At 37.7% G+C, this 18,953-nt stretch overlaps 1 protein-coding gene, 4 long non-coding RNA genes and 1 pseudogene across 5 annotated transcripts in view; 5 read left to right on the top strand and 1 right to left on the bottom strand.

Moving 5' to 3' along the window:
• Positions 1-18,953, top strand: part of LOC126585284 (rust resistance kinase Lr10-like) — a 139,382-nt pseudogene that overhangs the window by 19,918 nt on the left and 100,511 nt on the right.
• LOC126585224 (LEAF RUST 10 DISEASE-RESISTANCE LOCUS RECEPTOR-LIKE PROTEIN KINASE-like 2.1) overlaps positions 1-18,953 on the bottom strand; it is a 142,409-nt gene that overhangs the window by 25,907 nt on the left and 97,549 nt on the right. The window lies entirely within an intron of this gene.
• Positions 565-2,773, top strand: LOC126585549 (uncharacterized). Its single transcript, XR_007610583.1, has 7 exons — positions 565-662; positions 1,118-1,224; positions 1,319-1,377; positions 1,478-1,562; positions 1,703-1,795; positions 2,397-2,514; positions 2,732-2,773. It is a non-coding gene; the product is annotated as an uncharacterized LOC126585549 (long non-coding RNA).
• LOC126585509 (uncharacterized) lies at positions 4,136-5,593 on the top strand. Its single transcript, XR_007610548.1, has 3 exons — positions 4,136-4,265; positions 4,513-4,608; positions 5,441-5,593. It is a non-coding gene; the product is annotated as an uncharacterized LOC126585509 (long non-coding RNA).
• On the top strand, positions 5,892-7,092 carry LOC126585483 (uncharacterized). Its single transcript, XR_007610527.1, has 4 exons — positions 5,892-5,965; positions 6,058-6,208; positions 6,326-6,445; positions 6,927-7,092. It is a non-coding gene; the product is annotated as an uncharacterized LOC126585483 (long non-coding RNA).
• Positions 7,302-8,260, top strand: LOC126585516 (uncharacterized). Its single transcript, XR_007610558.1, has 2 exons — positions 7,302-7,446; positions 8,122-8,260. It is a non-coding gene; the product is annotated as an uncharacterized LOC126585516 (long non-coding RNA).

Here is an 18,953-nt window from a genome sequence, read left to right as displayed (position 1 = left end):
TGATTCCAACAATTGATTCTTATTGAGATTAAACTCTTATTTTGCTCGACCATATCACTCTACTACAAAGCATGTATGCCGAAGAAAGCTCAGTTAACACTAACGTTAACCCCGTTGGTGGAGACAAATCACCTTCCGATGCATCCGTTATTCCAAGAGCAGATAATCCGTTGCCTAACGCCTCAACTCCCGGAGCGAGTAATGAACCACAGGAAATGATAGCCGCACCTGAGAACAGTAAAGATCCGGTCAATAGACACATACCTGTCATGGATGAAATTTAGGAAACCTTGATAAAAATCCTATTGTTTTTCTACTTAGTGTAAATTTGGATTTATAAATTTGTTTTTTGTTCAAATTTTATTATTGTGGTTTAGGGGGTTTTGTTTGTAGCTTTAGATCTTTCGACCTCCTCATCAGCAGCGGGTATTCCTATCTTCATTGTTTCTCTCCTCTTTGTATGTGCAAATCTATGCTTGCTCACTGATTCATTTAAAAAAATGGTTCTTCTAAATTTTGAATTGCTATCATATTGATTTTTTTTTTTGTTGTATTTTAATTGCAGAGGATGAGCATGATGCTCTGTGGTTTTGGCTGGAGAAAGGGAAGCCACGTGAATACAGGTTTATCTACATCTGATACTTGACAGTTTCACAACCAAGGTATTATATCTCAATTAAATATTCCAGCATCTTGATTGCTTACTTTACTCTGTACATTATGCCAAGATTGATCAGACCCCATCGATCCAATTAGAGATAGTTTATAACGGTTCAGGGATGAGGATGATTGATTATATAGTTATTCTCCCAAGATTTTTCTCCAGTATATGACATGCCCATTGACTATGAAAACCATGCTAGGAATTTCAATATAATTGTTCTATCTATGAGCATATATTGAGATATTGATAACCTACCTTGATCGTGATATAATTCTCTATCTCTCTCTCTCTCCCTCCCTCCCCGATTACTATTCTTACTAATTCTGATCCATCCGCTCCTGCTACGTCTTAATCTTATGTACACTCATATCACTGCATCAGTACATCTTTTTGAGTTGGCGTGTGTAGTTACTGTTCTATTGAATATGATTTTCTTTTCTTGATTGTTCGTAGTTGGGTGAGAGGGCATCAAGTATTTTAAAGCATCTCTTTCCAGTGCTAAAGCTGGATACGAAATGGATAATCACTTTTGGCAATCAATCTGACTACATTTCGTTTAGGTTGGTTTGTTGTCACATCTCTATAAGGATCGTTTTTGATATATGATGTATTAACAATGATTTTCACACTTCCCATAAATGCTACTATATGCAGACGTGGTGAATGTGGATATGGCTTTCTTGAATGGTACCAAGTCGGCCTACTTTTAGTTGGTCAGAACATATATTATGCAACTGTTTTATTTGGTCATTAGATATGAATAACTGTTTTCGTGTGTGTTTCCATTTCCATTAACTATTTGAGAACCTACAGGCACCATACTTATGAGAAGCCTGGAGGTCCTAGATCCATTGAGCTGAAGGAGATCAGTCCTCGGTTTGAATTCAGGCTTTTTAAGGTTAGTACTCAGTATCTATCTTCTTTGTTGAGAAATTTGTGCTTCTTGCTTTGGTAAGCAAGCGCCCAAGAGTTCACAATTTGATTCTCATTCTTTTGTTTTCGTTTCATAGTTAACAAATGTGTTTTTGTTCTTTGTAGATCATGGGTGGCGGATTCTAATGTCATTGTTGGGATCATTGAGGAAAAGTACCCTGAGCCTTCTTTCAAAACTCCTCCTGAATTTGCTTCTGTGTATGATTCTCTCTCTCTCTCTCTCTCTCTCTCTCATATTGTTGTTTGGAGCCCGTTTGGAAAACTGTTTCTCTAGGAAACACTTTTGCTAGAAGTGCTTTTATTATGAACAAGTTTATATTTTTATTAAAAACAACCTGAGAAACACTTGGAAGTACTTCCCGAACTTCTCCATAACCCAGAAGCACGCTAAAGTTAAAAAATTTCGATTTTTTCATTTGAGCCTTTTCTGTAAGAATATTTTTTTAATACTGTGAAAGTTGTGTTTTCTATAGTGTGAAAGTTGAATATGTGGGAATTTTTTAAATAAAGAAAATTGTGGTGTCTTTGCTGTGCTAGGTGATGAAATTTGTAAAATAGTTGTAGTTTTCTGAGAAAGTTGCGATTTTTAGTAATATTTTCTCAATTGAAAGACTGGAAAATGATTGAAATAATGTTCTCTTCTTTTTTTTTTTCAAACTTCTCTCAAGTTTTTTATTTCTTGGATTTAAAAGTATCTTTTCCTGATTGGTTAGAATGGTTATTCATCTCTCCAATTGGTTCTTTTTTATTCTCACCAACTTTTTTGTCTAATATTATTTTTTTTTGTTACTTATTGCAGAAAATAGAATGAGCTTTTCACATAACATGAATGATGAGTACAAGGTTGGGAGATGGTGGTGAGGAAAGTGGGAAAGTATGAGGTTGGGAGGACGATCGGCGAAGGGACCTTCACCAAGGTGAAGTATCCAAACATGAATCGCAACAGTTAGCGTTGATTCATGTTCTAATTAAACAAATAGTTATGTTGCAGGTTTTAACTTGAATCATCTTTTAATATTAATATTAACAAACATAGTAAAAGCAAGAATGTTTAATAAAACAGTGAACTTTAGTAGTACTCAAAATTGGAAGATCATTTTTCCATTAATTTGGTTTTGCTTTCTATCTCTGCAGCACTGCCCATTTTCCACCCTAATCGCATCTCAAATTCTTCCACTTTTGAACACGACATGTCTGACGAAGGTCAGTAGCTTCATTCATACCCAGTTTACCTAAAGATAATTTTTATTAGTGATGGGTTTTTAAACGGAGCTTCATTGTGTTAGGATTTTGTTGAATTCATTCTGATTTAGGGGTCCTTTTTGCTGGTTTTGAAGAAACCAAATTAAATGTGCCTTTGGATCTTTCCATGTCATGCTTATGCTCTCCTTTATTGGGAGAGCGATTTAGTGTTTTAAATTGGTTCCATTATCTTTTATTTGGCCTTTTCGTTGGTTTGGAAAAAACCAAATGGCAAGTGGATTTCTGTCTTTCTATATCATGCTTATGTTCTCCTGGTGTAACTTTTGTACACTAAAAACCAACTTCATTTTGGTCATAAATGATATTGCTAATGTATGTGGTTTGTAATCTTGATTCGGCTGGTCATATTAATTCTATTTGTATGTTTTGTTTTATCAGGATGTCAATGTTCTTTGTAGATGCAAATTCTCCTGATCTTATGTGTTTTTTTGGCCAATCTGTGGTGTGCAGTAGTACTTTTTTGTTTTGCTTCATTGCGGTTAGTGTTTCGAAGTTGTCTTATGCACAAATCAATGCATGATCTACTGGAATCAGCTTTCTTTTTTCATCTCTGTATTTCCTGTATGGTTGTCTGTGATGTACTAGCTGGAATGGAAAAATATTCATGCATGTAAAGTTTTGGATGCGGATACTGATTGAATATTCATGCATGTGTAGTTGTCTGTGATGTACCAGCTGCATTTCTTGTATGGTTGTCGTTTAAAAGATTTTTGTTTGTGATTGATAAGAATTGAAGGGCAATTCAGTCTGCACACTATAGATCAATAGTGTCACCACGGGTTCTCTGGATATTACCTTTTGATTTTGTCCAACGATTTTATCATTGAGCATCATTGGTTCACTGTTTCTATTTTCTTCTGCAGCATGGAGAGCTGTGCAAGGCACTCTCTGCAATTTATTGCAAAATAATGTTAAATTTTCCTTCTTTGGAAACAGCTCGAGCTAGGAGCAAGTCTGGTATCCAAGCTATACATTCATTGCATGTAGTACAGAGATAGAAGCATGTAAGTCATTCCTCTTAGTTTACGATTTTCCAACGACATTTTTTTTGATAGGTTCGATCATGTATATAAGCATTTGATAGTGAATACATGTATGCTTCACAATTGAAAAGAAATGGAATGGTAGTTTCAGGTAATTGTCGAGATTTTTGGTGATCCCCTTTTGTCATGCTACCATTTTACGGTTCCTATCATGTAAATTGGTTGACAAAAATGTTAATGTATGCAAAAAGGCTGTTGATGCTGCTCGGTTATTTATTTATTTATTTTTTTCTCTGTAACCGATTTAAGAGTTGCTAATGTATTCTTAGCATAAAAGTCTGACTGCTACATATCCTTTTGTTTTCTACAGCTGCCAGTGCCTAAACCTCCAACAAAATGGGAAACTTTTGCCAAAACAAAAGGTAAATCATTACTGTAGGAGTCGAACAGTACCCTTCTTTTGTTTCTTTTTTCTTTCTTCTTCCCCCTTAGGCTCTTTTTCGGTTTCTCATATGTGCCCATTTGGCGTGGAGAAATGTAGTTAGATTCAAGATTTTGAGAAATTGGAATATCCTTAAGGAAAATGAGACAGTTTGGGTTTTGGACCTATCAGGTTGTTATAAGAAAAGTCATAGGTATTCACTCTGACCATTTTTTGAATTGTTGTAGGGATTTTCCCTGAGAGATGGTTGTGTGAGATGTTGAGAACCTATAAATTTGTGAGCTGTTCCAAGTCTGAAGGTATCACTCTGGACAAATTCAGGAGTAAGTTACCAATCTATACCGATTTTGATTTTCAAAAATCCCTTTTTTTCTTACTAAACTGACCAGTTCAAATTGGTTTTGTCAGATGGTGCATGAATTTCCATATTCACCGTGTTAGTATGTTGTTACAGTAGTTTAACTGATGTTTGTCCATAGATTTTTGCTAATTTTAATTCCTGCATTCTCTATTTATCTATAAATTATTGTATAATTTTAACTTAAATTTCTTTGTTCTTTATTTATTTTATTTTCTTTCGTTGGTACTGGTGTTTGCATTTACTAAAATTGCACCAGATTGAGCCTTGATTATGCTGATGAAAGTGAGAGGCTGAACTCTTTGCATAAAATTGCTTCAGTTTATATAACGATGAGATACATATGAACTCATTGCCTGTCTACCCCTACATATTTTTTTTTGTCGTTCAACCTGGTCTTTTAAATCCTCCAACTATAGAAATCTGTCTATGTTTCACAAACCAATTTACGTAACAGATTTTTTTTTCCTTCTTTTCATCTTCCTCAATAAGTATTGTTTAATAATACTAAAATCTTTTAGTTGTAACAACCAAAGAAGCCAGTTAGATTTCCTTCATTTTGAAACATAGGAATTCAAACCTTTATTGGTTTTTAGTATCTTCACATATTTCAGTTTTTTTAGTTTTCTGTGTATATATATTCTGTTTTGCATTCCTTTATTGGTTTTGAAACTACAAGTGAATATATCAGAAGACTACCAACTTTCTATAAAGTGGTTCCAATAATATAATTTTGTATATAAATTATAATACTCTTACACTATCTTTTACTAACTTTTCTTACACAATCCCTGCAGGTCATGCTATTCAGAAAGTGGTTTGAAGAGTTCCAAGAGCTTGATTCACCCAATTTCTCCTCTTCATGTAAAAATTCTTTCAAAAAGCTTAAACATCTTTCGGTCCAAATAACATTAACTTTCTGTAACAATCTTTTATCCCTTTGAAACATAATCTTTTTATAGCCAAACCATGCTTGCTTTTGGTTCTATTCGACTGGTAGAACTATTTCAGGCTTGCTCGGTGATCTGTCAAATGTTGCTTAATTGATCAATATTCATTATTATTTTATGATTTCTATATGCTGATGTGAAGTCTCCAATCGTATGCATTATTACAATTATATATTTGTCTTAAACAACATGAATTTGAAATGTATAGGTTTTGTCAGTGACCCCGGATGAATGGTCTGATGATGAAATTGATGCAATGATAGAAGTTAGAGGAAACTCTTCTGCTAATTCAATTTATGAGGCTTTTATTCCTGAGGGACTTTCAAAGCCTGGACCAGATGCCGGTCATGAGGAACATTCAAAATTCATCCGGTTAGTTATGATATAGAATTAGAATCTAGCATGGAGCAGATTCATTTGTGGGTTATTTTTCAGATGTTTAAAGTAGTCACATATTCATGTAGGTCAAAGTATGAGCTTCAAGAGTTTCTGAAACCTAGCTTGCGGATTAACTCAGGTCCTTCTAGAAAGAACTCTCTCCAGAGCACTCTCCAATAAAATAGTTTTTCTCGAAAGATTATCGATAGTTTCCGTTCAAATTCTTCACAGAAATCGGTAAATATTGTCACACCTTTTGTCTGCCTTTCAATTATGTAGTTTGAGTATTAAAGTAAACGTTCATATACGTTGTGAGAGTGGAATATAACTTTGTTCCATACTTGAAATATGCAGCAGGAAGGCATGGTAGAATTTATTGGTTTATTGAAGGTTAAGGTGATTAGAGGCACAAATTTAGCCATTCGAGATATGATGACAAGCGATCCTAATGTCATCCTGACTCTTGGGAAGCAGGTTAATAATTCTTCAATTTTCTTTTTCCTTGGTATTGAAACTACAGAATCTGCTTGATATGCAGAAGCATGTAGAATTTATGAGATCCCTTTACTTCCTAGCCTCCTGGTTACATTCTTTTATTTGAGCTTCATGTCAAGGTGAACATCCAAAATATCCCCAGGCGGGATATTAGAGAGAGAAAAACAGGGTTTGGAGGGACGAAAAGAGGGGATCGGGGGAGAGAGAGAGAGTTCATCTTTAATTGTTTTTTTGCATATAACAAGGAACATGGGGGTAAAACTTTCAAAGAACAAGGTTGTTGACACATGCGAACGGCTAGATTTGATTTGATTAAGCGTATTAGCCTATTTCTAGATTGCGAACCGATATGTTAATTGTTTGGTTGGTTTGTTGGGATCTTTTCATATTATTTTGATATGGGTTGTTGATTTTGCTTTTGTTGCATTTTTGATTAATATTGTGGACCTTCTCTCTACAGTTTCCCAAATGGGTTCTGTTTGAATTTAGGGTTTGCTTTCACTGCGATGTATGCTGGGCTGTATCTGTGCTTGGATAAGAAAGCTGGGTCTGTTGCTGCTCTGCTCTGTGTTCTCTGCTGGGTTCAATCCACCCTGCTTGCTAGCCGTCTTGCTCGCTCTCCAAGCCCAAAGATTCCAACTTTTTGCATTCTTTTGGGTTTATTTATTTATGAAATTTGATGACTAATTTTTAAATAATGAGAAACTAATTTTTAAATAATGAGCAATTAGTTACTCGCTGTGAAATGTTCATTTTTCGGTGTTTCTGTTAAAACAACAAAATCTTTCTATCAAATGGGTTGTAATTTCATATGTTTTAATGTAAACAATTCACTGATTATAGATGTGGTGGGTTGGTCTGAATTGCAGGATTATTAAGATGTGGAAAAGTTGCAGGCTGAGATGGACCAACTATTTGAGACCAAACTTGAAGAGAGGTCTTTTATCAGAATATGAAGAGAAGATATGTGGGATGACGAGGTGAGCGAGAGAAACTGTGAGGTTTTATTTTCTAATTTGGATTTTGAAACTGAGTAATTTTCTGCTTTGTGTCTTTTGAGTAGGCGTGGGATTTAGTTTCATGCCAGGGGTTGGGTTTTATACATCTCTTTTTGTTCATATTATTTCCTTTTCATTCTTGCTAAATTATTGGATTATTTTATTTGTGTACAGATATTAGTGTATTTGTTAGTTGGATTTCGATAATTGGAGTTCAAATATTACATTGTTATAGAGATACCAATTTCTCATATGATTGCAATTTGCGTGTAGATATGTGATTTCTGATTCAATCAGAAAATTTGTATCCCTTTAGCTAATAGTATGTTCATTTGCTGAACTGTGTTGGCTTTAGTTTTAGGTTTTATTATGCGGTGAGCAGTTGGTCAGTTCTTGAACATATTCTCAATTTATTATGCGGTATGCAGTTGGTCAGTTCTTGAACATACTCTCAATTTATTATGCGGTATGCAGTTGGTCAGTTCTTGAACATACCAAAGGCTTACTTATGTTTCTCAAATGGTTTTTAACTGTATGTTTTGTTTCTTTACTATTTTCAGATGATATAAATGAATAGTTCTGTGATGCTGTTAAGAAACGAATTTTGTAATGCTGTTAAGAATAAAAGATCTAATATATTTGATTTGTTGTCTACAGAAAACCAAGGAACTTGATAGCATAGATTTACTAAGTCAGTTACCTGCTTTGCAATGGCTTCTTTCTCCCTTCTTGATTGCCAGGTGCGGATCCATGCATTGTACTTATATTTTTTGTAATTTAATTATCCTCTTTGAAATTTCTATCAAGATATTCATTTTCCTGCATTTTAAAGTTGAATAGTGTAGTTTTTGGACACATTATATGTGTGAACTACATGTCTTTCTTAAGGAAACATAACTTTTTTCTAATCAAAGACTTTCAGTTTTTTCCCACTCATTGTACAATGTGTTTATATGCCAGCTTACTTAAATGTATATAAAAGCAAAACTGCTTATCTTATCGACGTCATTCACTCATGTATCCCTTTGTTTGTTCATAATTGTGTTGAATTTATTCAATTTAAATGTGTTTTATTCATCCGATTATGACTGAAACAGCTGGTTCCCGCAACAACGTGCGGGCATAATTTCTAGTAGATTCCAATTTTTGGTTTTGGGAATATAAGTACCATAAAGTCATTGAAAATAAAAAAGCCTTACTCAAACTGTCAAATGCGAAAACCACTATTTTTATGTTGATGGTAGCATCTAATCTATTTTTGGTTATGCGTGATATTAACAAAAAAAAAAAAAAAAAAAAGTAAAATACAAATCTGTGTTTGCATGTGTTGGAGAAGGTTGGCTCACCTATCTTCCCTTCCATTGATTTCTCTGCTTCCCATCACATTGCATATTTGCTTTTTCAAAGTTAGATCTTTAATTATCATAGAAAGTTTGTTGATGGGATTTTAATTGACTTATCACACTATTTGGATATCTTTTGTTGAATGTGTTTCGACAATTATCCTTTAAATTCACGCAATGTGGAAATTGAACCTCTAATACAAATACACTCAATCTGGCGTCGTTGTTTATGTGGGTTACATATTGTTGATCTGTGTGTAAGTGCGATATTCTATTTTGTGGGGTTGATTTATGTAGTTTCAGTCCATAGTAGTATTATATGAAGTATATGTTGTGGACTACATTTAGATTACACTAACAATTGAGCCCCACGCGATACTGCTGGTTTTAAGACCATTTAGGATGATATTATTTTACATATAGCATGTTTACACTAAGAGGGATGATTTTAAAGTGTTATTTACAAACAGATGATACTATTTACAACTAGCTCAAATCACTAACAGTCTGCTCTTTGAGCAATTTTTGGATGAACCTGAATAGTAACGGTGAACATGGTAGTCATACAGATTAGGAAGCCATCCATCTATAAGCTAGCCCTTGTAAATTCATCTGCTTCCACTATTCTTCTAGTGACTGATAAAGAAAGCAAAGTTGACAGCTTTGCTGTAGTTCCAATAAGTACTCCCTAACCATATGATCAATAAAGTCTTTTAAAAGGAATCCCAATTTTCTCAACATAAAAGAAAACCATAAAATATATCCGCAAGCCTGTTGGTATTGATAGACTTGCATGTTTTAATTTATTGCCATTCTCATAAATATGGTGTTTTCCTAAAGTATTGTACTTCAAATGTTGAAAAGTTAACGTGGTTTTTACACGGTAAGCAGACACTTCCAATCTACATTTCCTCCCATAATGCACAATCAATCAAAGTCCTACTCAAGGCTAAAATTAAAAATCCTATTTATACAATACCAAAATCAAACATGCAGATATTCAAATTCAACAAAAGGGTTTATTTAAAAACTGATATTACTATTTTCTTGAGCCTTACCTGATCACGACGAAACAATGGGTTCATAAATACTATTTGAAATTGAATTTGAACGATGACAACTACCTCTTTCTGTGAATTCAAAGTTGGAAATTGGAAACAATACTATAAATTTTCAATCACACAATTCAAATTCCATACAAAAGGCCAAATTTTCATACGTACAATTCAACTACGATTGTCATTATAGACTATTGCAGAATTAATTACCAAAAACAACATTATACTATGAGTGAGGATTATATCCCTCTAACATAGCCGACTCACTAATTGTCAAAAGAATAAGCAAAAATCACTTTGAGAATAAGCAAAGATCTACTGAATAATAACAAAAGCTGTCTCTACAAAAACCAACAATTTGGTGAGCAAAAACACTCTTTTAACCTTATCTCTTGTTTTGACAGTAGTGTTCACAAACCACAATCAGTGTCACACTCTCCACGTGATGTTACATTAAATGGGATAATCAAACACTCACATAAACCCATTTCTTTGATTCTTTTCCCCTTTGTTTTGGAAAATATGGGTGAAAAATATATGCATCTTTTTAAACAAAACTCTATAATTGCACACTAATTAGAGACTTGAAGGCTAATCTGCCATTGCAGGTGGAATTGTGTTTAAGGAGAAAAGCTGCACCAAAAGGCATGAACTGTGGTGCACTCAGGGTGCGTTTGGTACGCAGACGGGACGGAACGGGACGGGACGGGATGGAACGAAGGCATAATTTTTGAAAAAGACATGGGGTATATTTGTCTTAAAATGGTAAAACATTGTGTTCCACAGACGTGGAACAAACCCGTTCCAGAGGGGGAGGTGGGACGCAAAAACACCCAAAATCTGTCCCGTGGAACAGCCCATTCCACCCATTTTTGGCGCACCAAACGCAGGACGGAACGCCTCGTCCCGTTCCGTCCCGTCCCGTCCCACGTACCAAACGCACCCTCATAGAACAGGATGCTTAAGTCTCACACTCATCTCAACAACTATCAGAGAAACGTAATATGTCTCCTAAAGCTCGATCCTTTCTTGTCTTTGAAGTCACCGGAAGTTGAGTTTGGTTTTAGGTGCATCTCTTATGACACTTTCATAATGTTTGTACCCCATATTCCAAGGTTGAAGCATAATTGATCGGCAACTATTTTGTGTCCATCACCACTTTCTCGTTTTCATTCTCTAAAAACATTATATAAAGTTTTCATTCTCTAAAAGTATTATATAATTGAATCCAATTTCATTTTTAAACAAAACCCATGATTCTGATCACGATCAGAAATTCTCCATCAAAAGCACAACCAAACATGACCGAAATTCTACAATCAGATCCCGACCTCAATTGAAATTCCGAATTGCATTTCTAAATTTCATGTAGTAATTGAACACAACCAATTGCTCAAAATTCCAAACATAATATGATTTTTTTTTTACACGTTTAACAATATGTATATTCTTATAACCTCACCACCTATGATGCACGGATACTTCTGTTTGGTCTCGTATCCCGTATCCGATACTTGATCGGATACGATACTTGCCCGATACTCTCGGATACTCATCCGACACGTATCCTGGTTGATGGACACGAATTTGACATAATGGATATGCATATCCTACATTTAGGATACACGTATCCTGCTTTTAAAATACATTTACACTTTAAAAAAAAAGGTAATGAGGAGGAGAAAATTAATAGGAGACATCTATAATTGAAAGTTGCTAAGTACAAAGAGCTTCCCTCTAATTAAAACCATGAATACGACTCTCACACTTCTTCTACTGTATAAAGAGGATTAAATTTTGAACTTTCCTTCTCTAACAACTCAAATGTACTTGAATTTTAATGATGGATTATGTTTTAAAATGCATATTTTTGTTGCTATATACATTTTTATTTGCCGTATCCATAGCGTATCGTATCTTAATTTTTAGAGATTTTTCGTATCGCCGTATCGTATCGTATCGTATCACCGTATCCGTATCCGTATCCGTATCCCTGCTTCATAGCTCACCACCAATTTTTTTTCTAGCACCCTTGATTCTTTTCCAGCGAACCACCAAATTTTACTAAAAAGCAAAGATTTTCGCTGGGTTTTTTAGATTGGACACTAAAACTCTCAATCCAATACATAGTATCAAAATTTGGAGGGATGGATAAACCAAATTACCAAGGTTCTTGCTACAGAGAACGCGGTTAAAGACAGATGGAGAGGTTATTTTCATAATCTTTTCAATGAAGGACATGAAAGGAGTGCTTCTTTAGGGGAGTTGAGTAACTCAGAAGAGTGTAGAAACTACTCTTTTTATCGTCGAATCCGGAAGGAAGAAGTGGTTGTAGCTTTGAAGAAGATGAAGCATAGAAAAGCAATAGGCCCAGACGATATACCAATCGAAGTGTGGAAAGTTTTGGGAGAGACAGGTATAACATGGCTCACTGACCTTTTCAATAGGATTTTGAAAACGAAGAAGATGCCAAATGAGTGGCGAACGAGCACTTTGGTGCCTATCTACAAGAATAAGGGCGACGTACAAAATTGCATGAACTATAGGGGTATTAAGCTAATGAGTCATACAATGAAGCTCTGGGAGAGAGTCATTGAGCATAGATTGAGGCAAGAGACACGGGTTTCGGACAACCAATTCGGGTTCATGCCAGGTCGCTCAACCATGGAGGCAATCTATCTCTTACGAAGATTGATGGAAAGATATAGAGATGGGAAAAAGGATTTACACATGATCTTTATAGATTTGGAGAAAGCGTATGATAGGGTCCCAAGAGACATTCTTTGGAGAATTCTAGAGAAGAAAGGAGTACGAGTAGCATATATCCAAGCTATAAAGGATATGTATGAAGGAGCAAAGACTGCCGTAAGAACTCATGAAGGACAAACTGAAAGCTTTCCCATAACTGTAGGATTACATCAAGGCTCATCCTTAAGTCCTTATCTTTTTGCGTTGGTAATGGATGAGTTAACAGGACATATTCAAGATGATATCCTTGGTGTATGCTTTTCGCAGACGATATAGTGTTGATAGATGAAACTCAGGAAGGGGTAAATGCAAAGCTTAACCTTTGGAGAGAGGAGTTGGAATCTAAAGGTCTTCGCCTAAGCCGATCAAAGACAGAATATATGGAGTGCAAGTTCAGTGCAAATGGAGGTCAAAACGAGTTAGGGGTGAGGATCGGAGATCAAGAAATACCAAAGAGCGACCGTTTTCGTTACTTAGGATCTATCTTGCAAAAGAACGGAGAATTAGATGGAGATCTCAACCATAGAATACAAGCTGGATGGATGAAGTGGAAGAGTGCATCCGGCGTGTTGTGTGACCGCCGTATGCCACTGAAGCTCAAGGGAAAATTTTATAGGACGGCAATAAGGCCGGTGATGCTGTATGGCACAGAATGTTGGGCGGTGAAGCATCAACACGTACACAAAATGGGTGTAGCGGAGATGAGGATGCTTCGTTGGATGTGTGGGCACACGAGAAAGGATAAGATTAGGAATGAGGATATCCGGGGTAAAGTAGGAGTAGCCGAAATTGAAGGAAAGATGAGAGAAAATCGGTTACGGTGGTTTGGACATGTGCAAAGAAGGCCTACTGACGCTCCGATTAGAAGATGCGACTATGGGACAGAGGTTCAGGGCCGAAGGGGTAGAGGAAGACCTAGGAAAACTTTGGAAGAGACTCTAAGAAAAGACTTAGAGTACTTGAATCTAACGAAGGACATGACACAGGACCGAGCACAATGGCGTTCTAAGATCCATATAGCCGATCCCACTCAGTGACTTGGATTTTCCAAGTCTCCAACCGAGAAGTTTTCCTCACTCAGGAAATTAAGGGAACACTACCTCAACCTACATGCTCCACTCACAAAGCTTCAACAAAAGAAAATTCAAAGAACTTAGCGAAGAAGGCTTTGGTGTATTTAACACAATACGTTGAAATGAAGGAAAGCTTATTTATTGATATCCCCGATAAGCTACAAATATGTACATATACATAAGTCAAAATAAACAAACAAGAATGAGCCTTCACAAAGGTTGCTTAGGAGAAGTCTCAGCAGTCGGTAGAGCCCCAGAAAGAGAAGGCACCGGAGGGGGATCATTCGGAGCCTCAGTACTGGACAGAACCCTAGAAGGAGGAGGCATCAGAGGTTGATCATTTGGAGCTTCATTACGCGGTACAGCCCCAGAAGACGAAGGCAATAAATGCCTTTGGAATAAACCCACAAATCTCTGATGATCAAGTAAAACCTGACCATCAGATTCCTTCATCTGGTCAAGCTTCCTCTTCATGTTTGTAGCATAGTCATGTGCGAGCCGGTGCAACTGTTTATTCTCATGCTTGAGCCCTCTAATCTCCTGTTTGAGACTCATCACTTCAGCCGCCAATGATTCAACTTGGCGGGTTCGAGCAAATAGGCGTTGGGCCATATTAGACACAGAACCTGCACACTGAACACTGAGAGCCAGAGAATCCTTAACAGCTAACTCATCAGACCGTTTAGAAAGTAGTATGTTATCTTTGGGAGTGAGAAGGTTCCTGGCCACCACCGCAGCGGTCATATCATTCTTCATCACGGAATCCCCAACGGTAAGAGGACCAGTAGGGGAGACGAAGGATGGACGCCATATGTTGTCAGGAGAAGGCGGGGCTGCCTCTTCAACAAGGTTCAAGTCAAAACGACGGTCGGAGGGGCCAGACATTTTCAAAGGTGTTGAAGAGAGAAGAGGTCGGACAAATCAAGATCTTAGAAGTGCAAGAATGGATCTTCTACTGGTGGAGATTCAAGTGTGCTTTGGAACTTAATGCCAGCCCTTATAAAAATCTGCACTCGACGGAGCTTTAGAAATCGAAGAGGCGCCTGCTCAGAAATCGAAGAGGTGTTTGCTTTCTCAAAAGCAAGGCTGCTCAGATACCACGAGGGTCGATCTCAGAAATCGAAGAGGCGTTTGCTTTCTCAAAAGCTGGGCCGCGCAAAGACCACGAAGGCCGATCTCAGAAATCGAAGAGGCACTTGCTTTCTCAAAAGCTGGGCTGCTCAGAGACCACGAGGGCCGATCTCAGAAATCGAAGAGGCACCTACTTTTCCAGCCTTGTCAGCACCTGTCACACGCACACTCAGCTTTGCGGAAATTATGGGCATTCGGTCGAAGACTTCTGGTGAAGTAGAAAGCACATGAGTTTTACTGTTCAATCATCCCACACGCAACAGTAGCTCATGGGTACCACAGATAACTTTGCCAAAGTTGAACACGTGAAGCTTGCAGCTCCCACTACATCGCTCTGACCAAGAAGGGTAAAAGAATAGCAAAGAAACAACACTAACAAAGTTTAGACACATAAATTTTGAAGGTCTAGCTACCATATTATTACCCACAAGGGTAAATGAATAGTACCACTGCTGGATAATTGGAAAGTCCCTGTGTGTCAACCTCTGTGCTTCATGGCAAGGTAGACTAGCAAACATGCCCAACCTTTAATCACATTCGAGAAAACACTCCCAACAAGATTGTTTGCTCCAAAATCGAAGAGGCACCGTCCTCCGAATCTCGAGAGCCAGACTCCCAACATGACTACTTTCTCAAAAATCGAAGAGGGTAAAGGAACAGTACCATTGCTGGATAATTGGAAAGTCCATGTGTGTCAACCTCTGTACTTCGTGGCAAGGTAGACTAGCAAACATGCCCAACCTTTACTCACATTCGAGAAAACACTCCCAACAAGATTGCTTGCTCCAAAACCGAAGAGGCACCGCCCTCCGAATCTCGAGAGCCAGACTCCCAACATGATTACTTTCTCAAAAATCGAAGAGACACCGCTCTCCGAATCTCGAGAGCCAGACCCCCAGCATGATTGCTTTCTCAAAAATCGAAGAGGCATCGTTCTTCGAATCTTGAGAGCCAGATCCCCGATAGGATTGCTTGTTCGAAAACCGAAGAGGCAACACTTTCCCAACTTCAAGAGCCGGATCTCCTTGGATAAAGCTGTCTGTAATCTTCACACGCAACATCAGCTTTCCAGATACCACAAACCACTTTTTCAAAGTGCTCTGACAGCGTTAAAACATGTGAAGCTGACAGCTCCCACTACCGTGCTATGACCAAGTAGGGTAAAGGAATAACATTACTACTTGTTGTTAAGGAGACTCCTATATATGTCGACCTCCATCCCTAACGGACAGGCAGACCTGCAAAAATGCTCAACCCTTCCTCATATCTGAGAGGGCACTCCCAACGAAGCCTTTCGAAATATTCAGCTTTCTTTCCCCCCGATAATCCCTCTGCAAACAAGCTATACTAGAGCAAGAATATCTCATATCATCAGGGTTAAAAGCAAGAGTATCCCATATCATGCTTTTTCCCTGTCTTTTCCTTGGACCTTGTTCTTACCTGCAAGACAAGGAGAAAGAGAGCAATCAGTCAGTACTACTTGGAATCAAGCTTCCAGCCAGGAACTGACTGCCTGGAACCCCTTACCTGATTACTTACCTGACATTCCTCTCGAGTACTCATCTTCAACATCTTATGCTTCCAGGGAAGATACCGCATCTGCCTGAGGAACAGATAGGGCAAGGGAGAAGGATACAAGGAAGCATGTGGAGACAAGCGTAACAGCACACGTGCCGATACATCCATTACTCTGTCAAAGCAAAAGTATCCCATATCAGCAGGGTCGAACGTACTCTAGATTTGATGGACTTGTTTTGACCCTCAAATTCTTCAGTCGGCCTTATACTCTGGAGGAAACCAGAAAACCCTCCAGCTCAGTTCAAGAATAAGCCTGTGGAAAGTTACTTCTTCAAAAGCAAAAGTATCCTATATCATCTCTTCTCATTTTCTTCTCTTTATCCTTCATGCTGCCTGCAAGATAGGGAGACTGTGAACAATCAGCCGGAGCTATGATTGCTTACCTTGTCTGTCACCTCTTTCAGCAGATCCCCTAGCTCGGCGACTTGGGGGACTCCTACTACATGGTTTGTATCGCGCTTGACCAAGCCTGAAACTACAAGTAAGCTTCAAGTGAAATTGATACATTACCTTGTGCATCTCCACCAGTTAAAGATACCACCCCGGGATGGAGGAAGAGTACTTCCAGAGAAGATGCCCCATCTACCTATGAGACAGATAAGGCACGTCAAGACGATACCACACTCCGATACTTAGAAGTTTCGTGATTACGAGATCATTCTCCCACAATATTTCCTAATGTCTTTTGTACTAAATCATTCACTTGTACTCACTAAATGAGAGCTTAAACCTATGCACTTGTGTAAACCCTTCACAATTAATGAGAACTCCTCTATTCCGTGGACGTAGCCAATGTGGGTGAACCACGTACATCTTGTGTTCGCTTTCCTATCTCTATCCATTTATATACTTATCCATACTAAGGACCGGAGCAATCTAGCGAAGATCACAAAAAGCGACCGTTTTCGCTACCTAAGATCTATCGTGCAAGAGAACGGAGAATTAGATGGAGATCTCAACCATAGAATACAAGCTGGATGGATGAAGTGTAAGAGTGCATCCGGCGTGTTGTGTGACCGTCATAGGTCACTGAAGCTCAAGGGAAAATTTTATAGGACGGCAATAAGGCCAGCGATGTTGTATGACACAGAATGTTGGGCGGTGAAGCATCAACACATACAAAAAATGGGTGTGGCGGAGATGAGGATGCTTCGTGGGATGTGTGGGCACACGAGAAAGGATAAGATTGGGAATGAGGATATCCGAGGTAAAGTAGGAGTAGCCGAAATTGAAGGAAAGATGAGAGAAAATCGGTTCCGGTGATTTGGACATGTGCAAAGAAGGCCACTGACGCTCCGGTTCGAAGATGTCACTACTGGACAGAGGTTCAGGGCCGAAGGGGTAGAGGAAGACCTAGGAAAACTTTGGAAGAGACTCTAAGAAAAGACTTAGAGTACTTGGATCTAACGGAGGACATGACACAAAACCGAGCGCAATGGCGTTCTAGGATTCATATAGCCGACCCCACTTAGTGGGAAAAGGCTTTGTTGTTGTTGTTGTTGTTGTTGGTTGTGCACAAAATCAAATATTCTTCCTGAATTTTTCAAATTAGACACTAAATTCTTCAAGAAAATGCAGAATATAAATGCAACTCTGACCAGAAACCTAATCAAATTAATTACTCATATATGTGAACAGAAAATGTTGTTTTGTGGAATATTGAGAGTGATTGATAGTGAAAATTTGAAATCAACACAACATGCATAAATTCTACAAAGGTTTCAGAGCTTACCCAATAAAAAGGACGATGTCGGAAGCAGGGAAAGCGGCGTGATTGCAGTAGAGGCTAGGATGAAAAGGAAGCGGCGGGCATGGAGAGGAGCGACGTATGAGGGAGTTTTGGATTCTACGGATGAGAGCAATTTTAATTGCAGCAGAGCATTAACGAAGAGAGCCACAGTGAGTCCCTGAGTGCGATCCCAGATGTCCAAAGGGATCAGTGGCATAAATGAAATAGAAGAGACCAAGTGGGGGTAAAAACGGAACAACACTGACATTATACATATACTAAAAATCAACAACAAAATTATTGTTCATTAACAGTAAGACAATCTCCAATGGTGGCTTATAACCTAAAATTTCCCCTTTTTTTCCCCCAAATCCACTTCAACCCAAAACCTAAACCAAACCTAAAACTTAAAATGAAGGCAAATATAGGTCACAAATTTAGCCCACAAAAGCTGCTGGAACCCACGGATGAGAGTGAAAAGTGGGCCTTGTCCTGTAGCCAACAGCTACTTTTCTTCATCGGGTGGTGGTGGTAATTGGACCGTTGGTTAATCCAACGGTCCACATTCAATTTTTTTTGTTTTATATTTATATATTTATTGAATCTAACAGCTTAAATCGAATATAATCAAATCTAACGGTAAAAAAAAAAAGATCTAACGATCAAAATTTAAATCCAATGGCTAGAATAATCTTAAAATTTATTGGAATTAATTTTTTTTTTCCAACGGCTAGAATAATTTTTTTAGGTTAAAATGTTCATAAAATTAATTTAGGATAGTCTACAAATTTTTTTTTTAAAAGTTAATTTAAAAAAAAAAAGCCTTAAT

The sequence above is a fragment of the Malus sylvestris genome, chromosome 2 (assembly GCF_916048215.2).
Source record: "Malus sylvestris chromosome 2, drMalSylv7.2, whole genome shotgun sequence".
Taxonomy (NCBI): domain Eukaryota; kingdom Viridiplantae; phylum Streptophyta; class Magnoliopsida; order Rosales; family Rosaceae; genus Malus; species Malus sylvestris.
The sequence above is the reverse complement of the archived record's forward strand: the minus strand, read 5'-3'. Positions and strand labels throughout refer to the sequence as shown.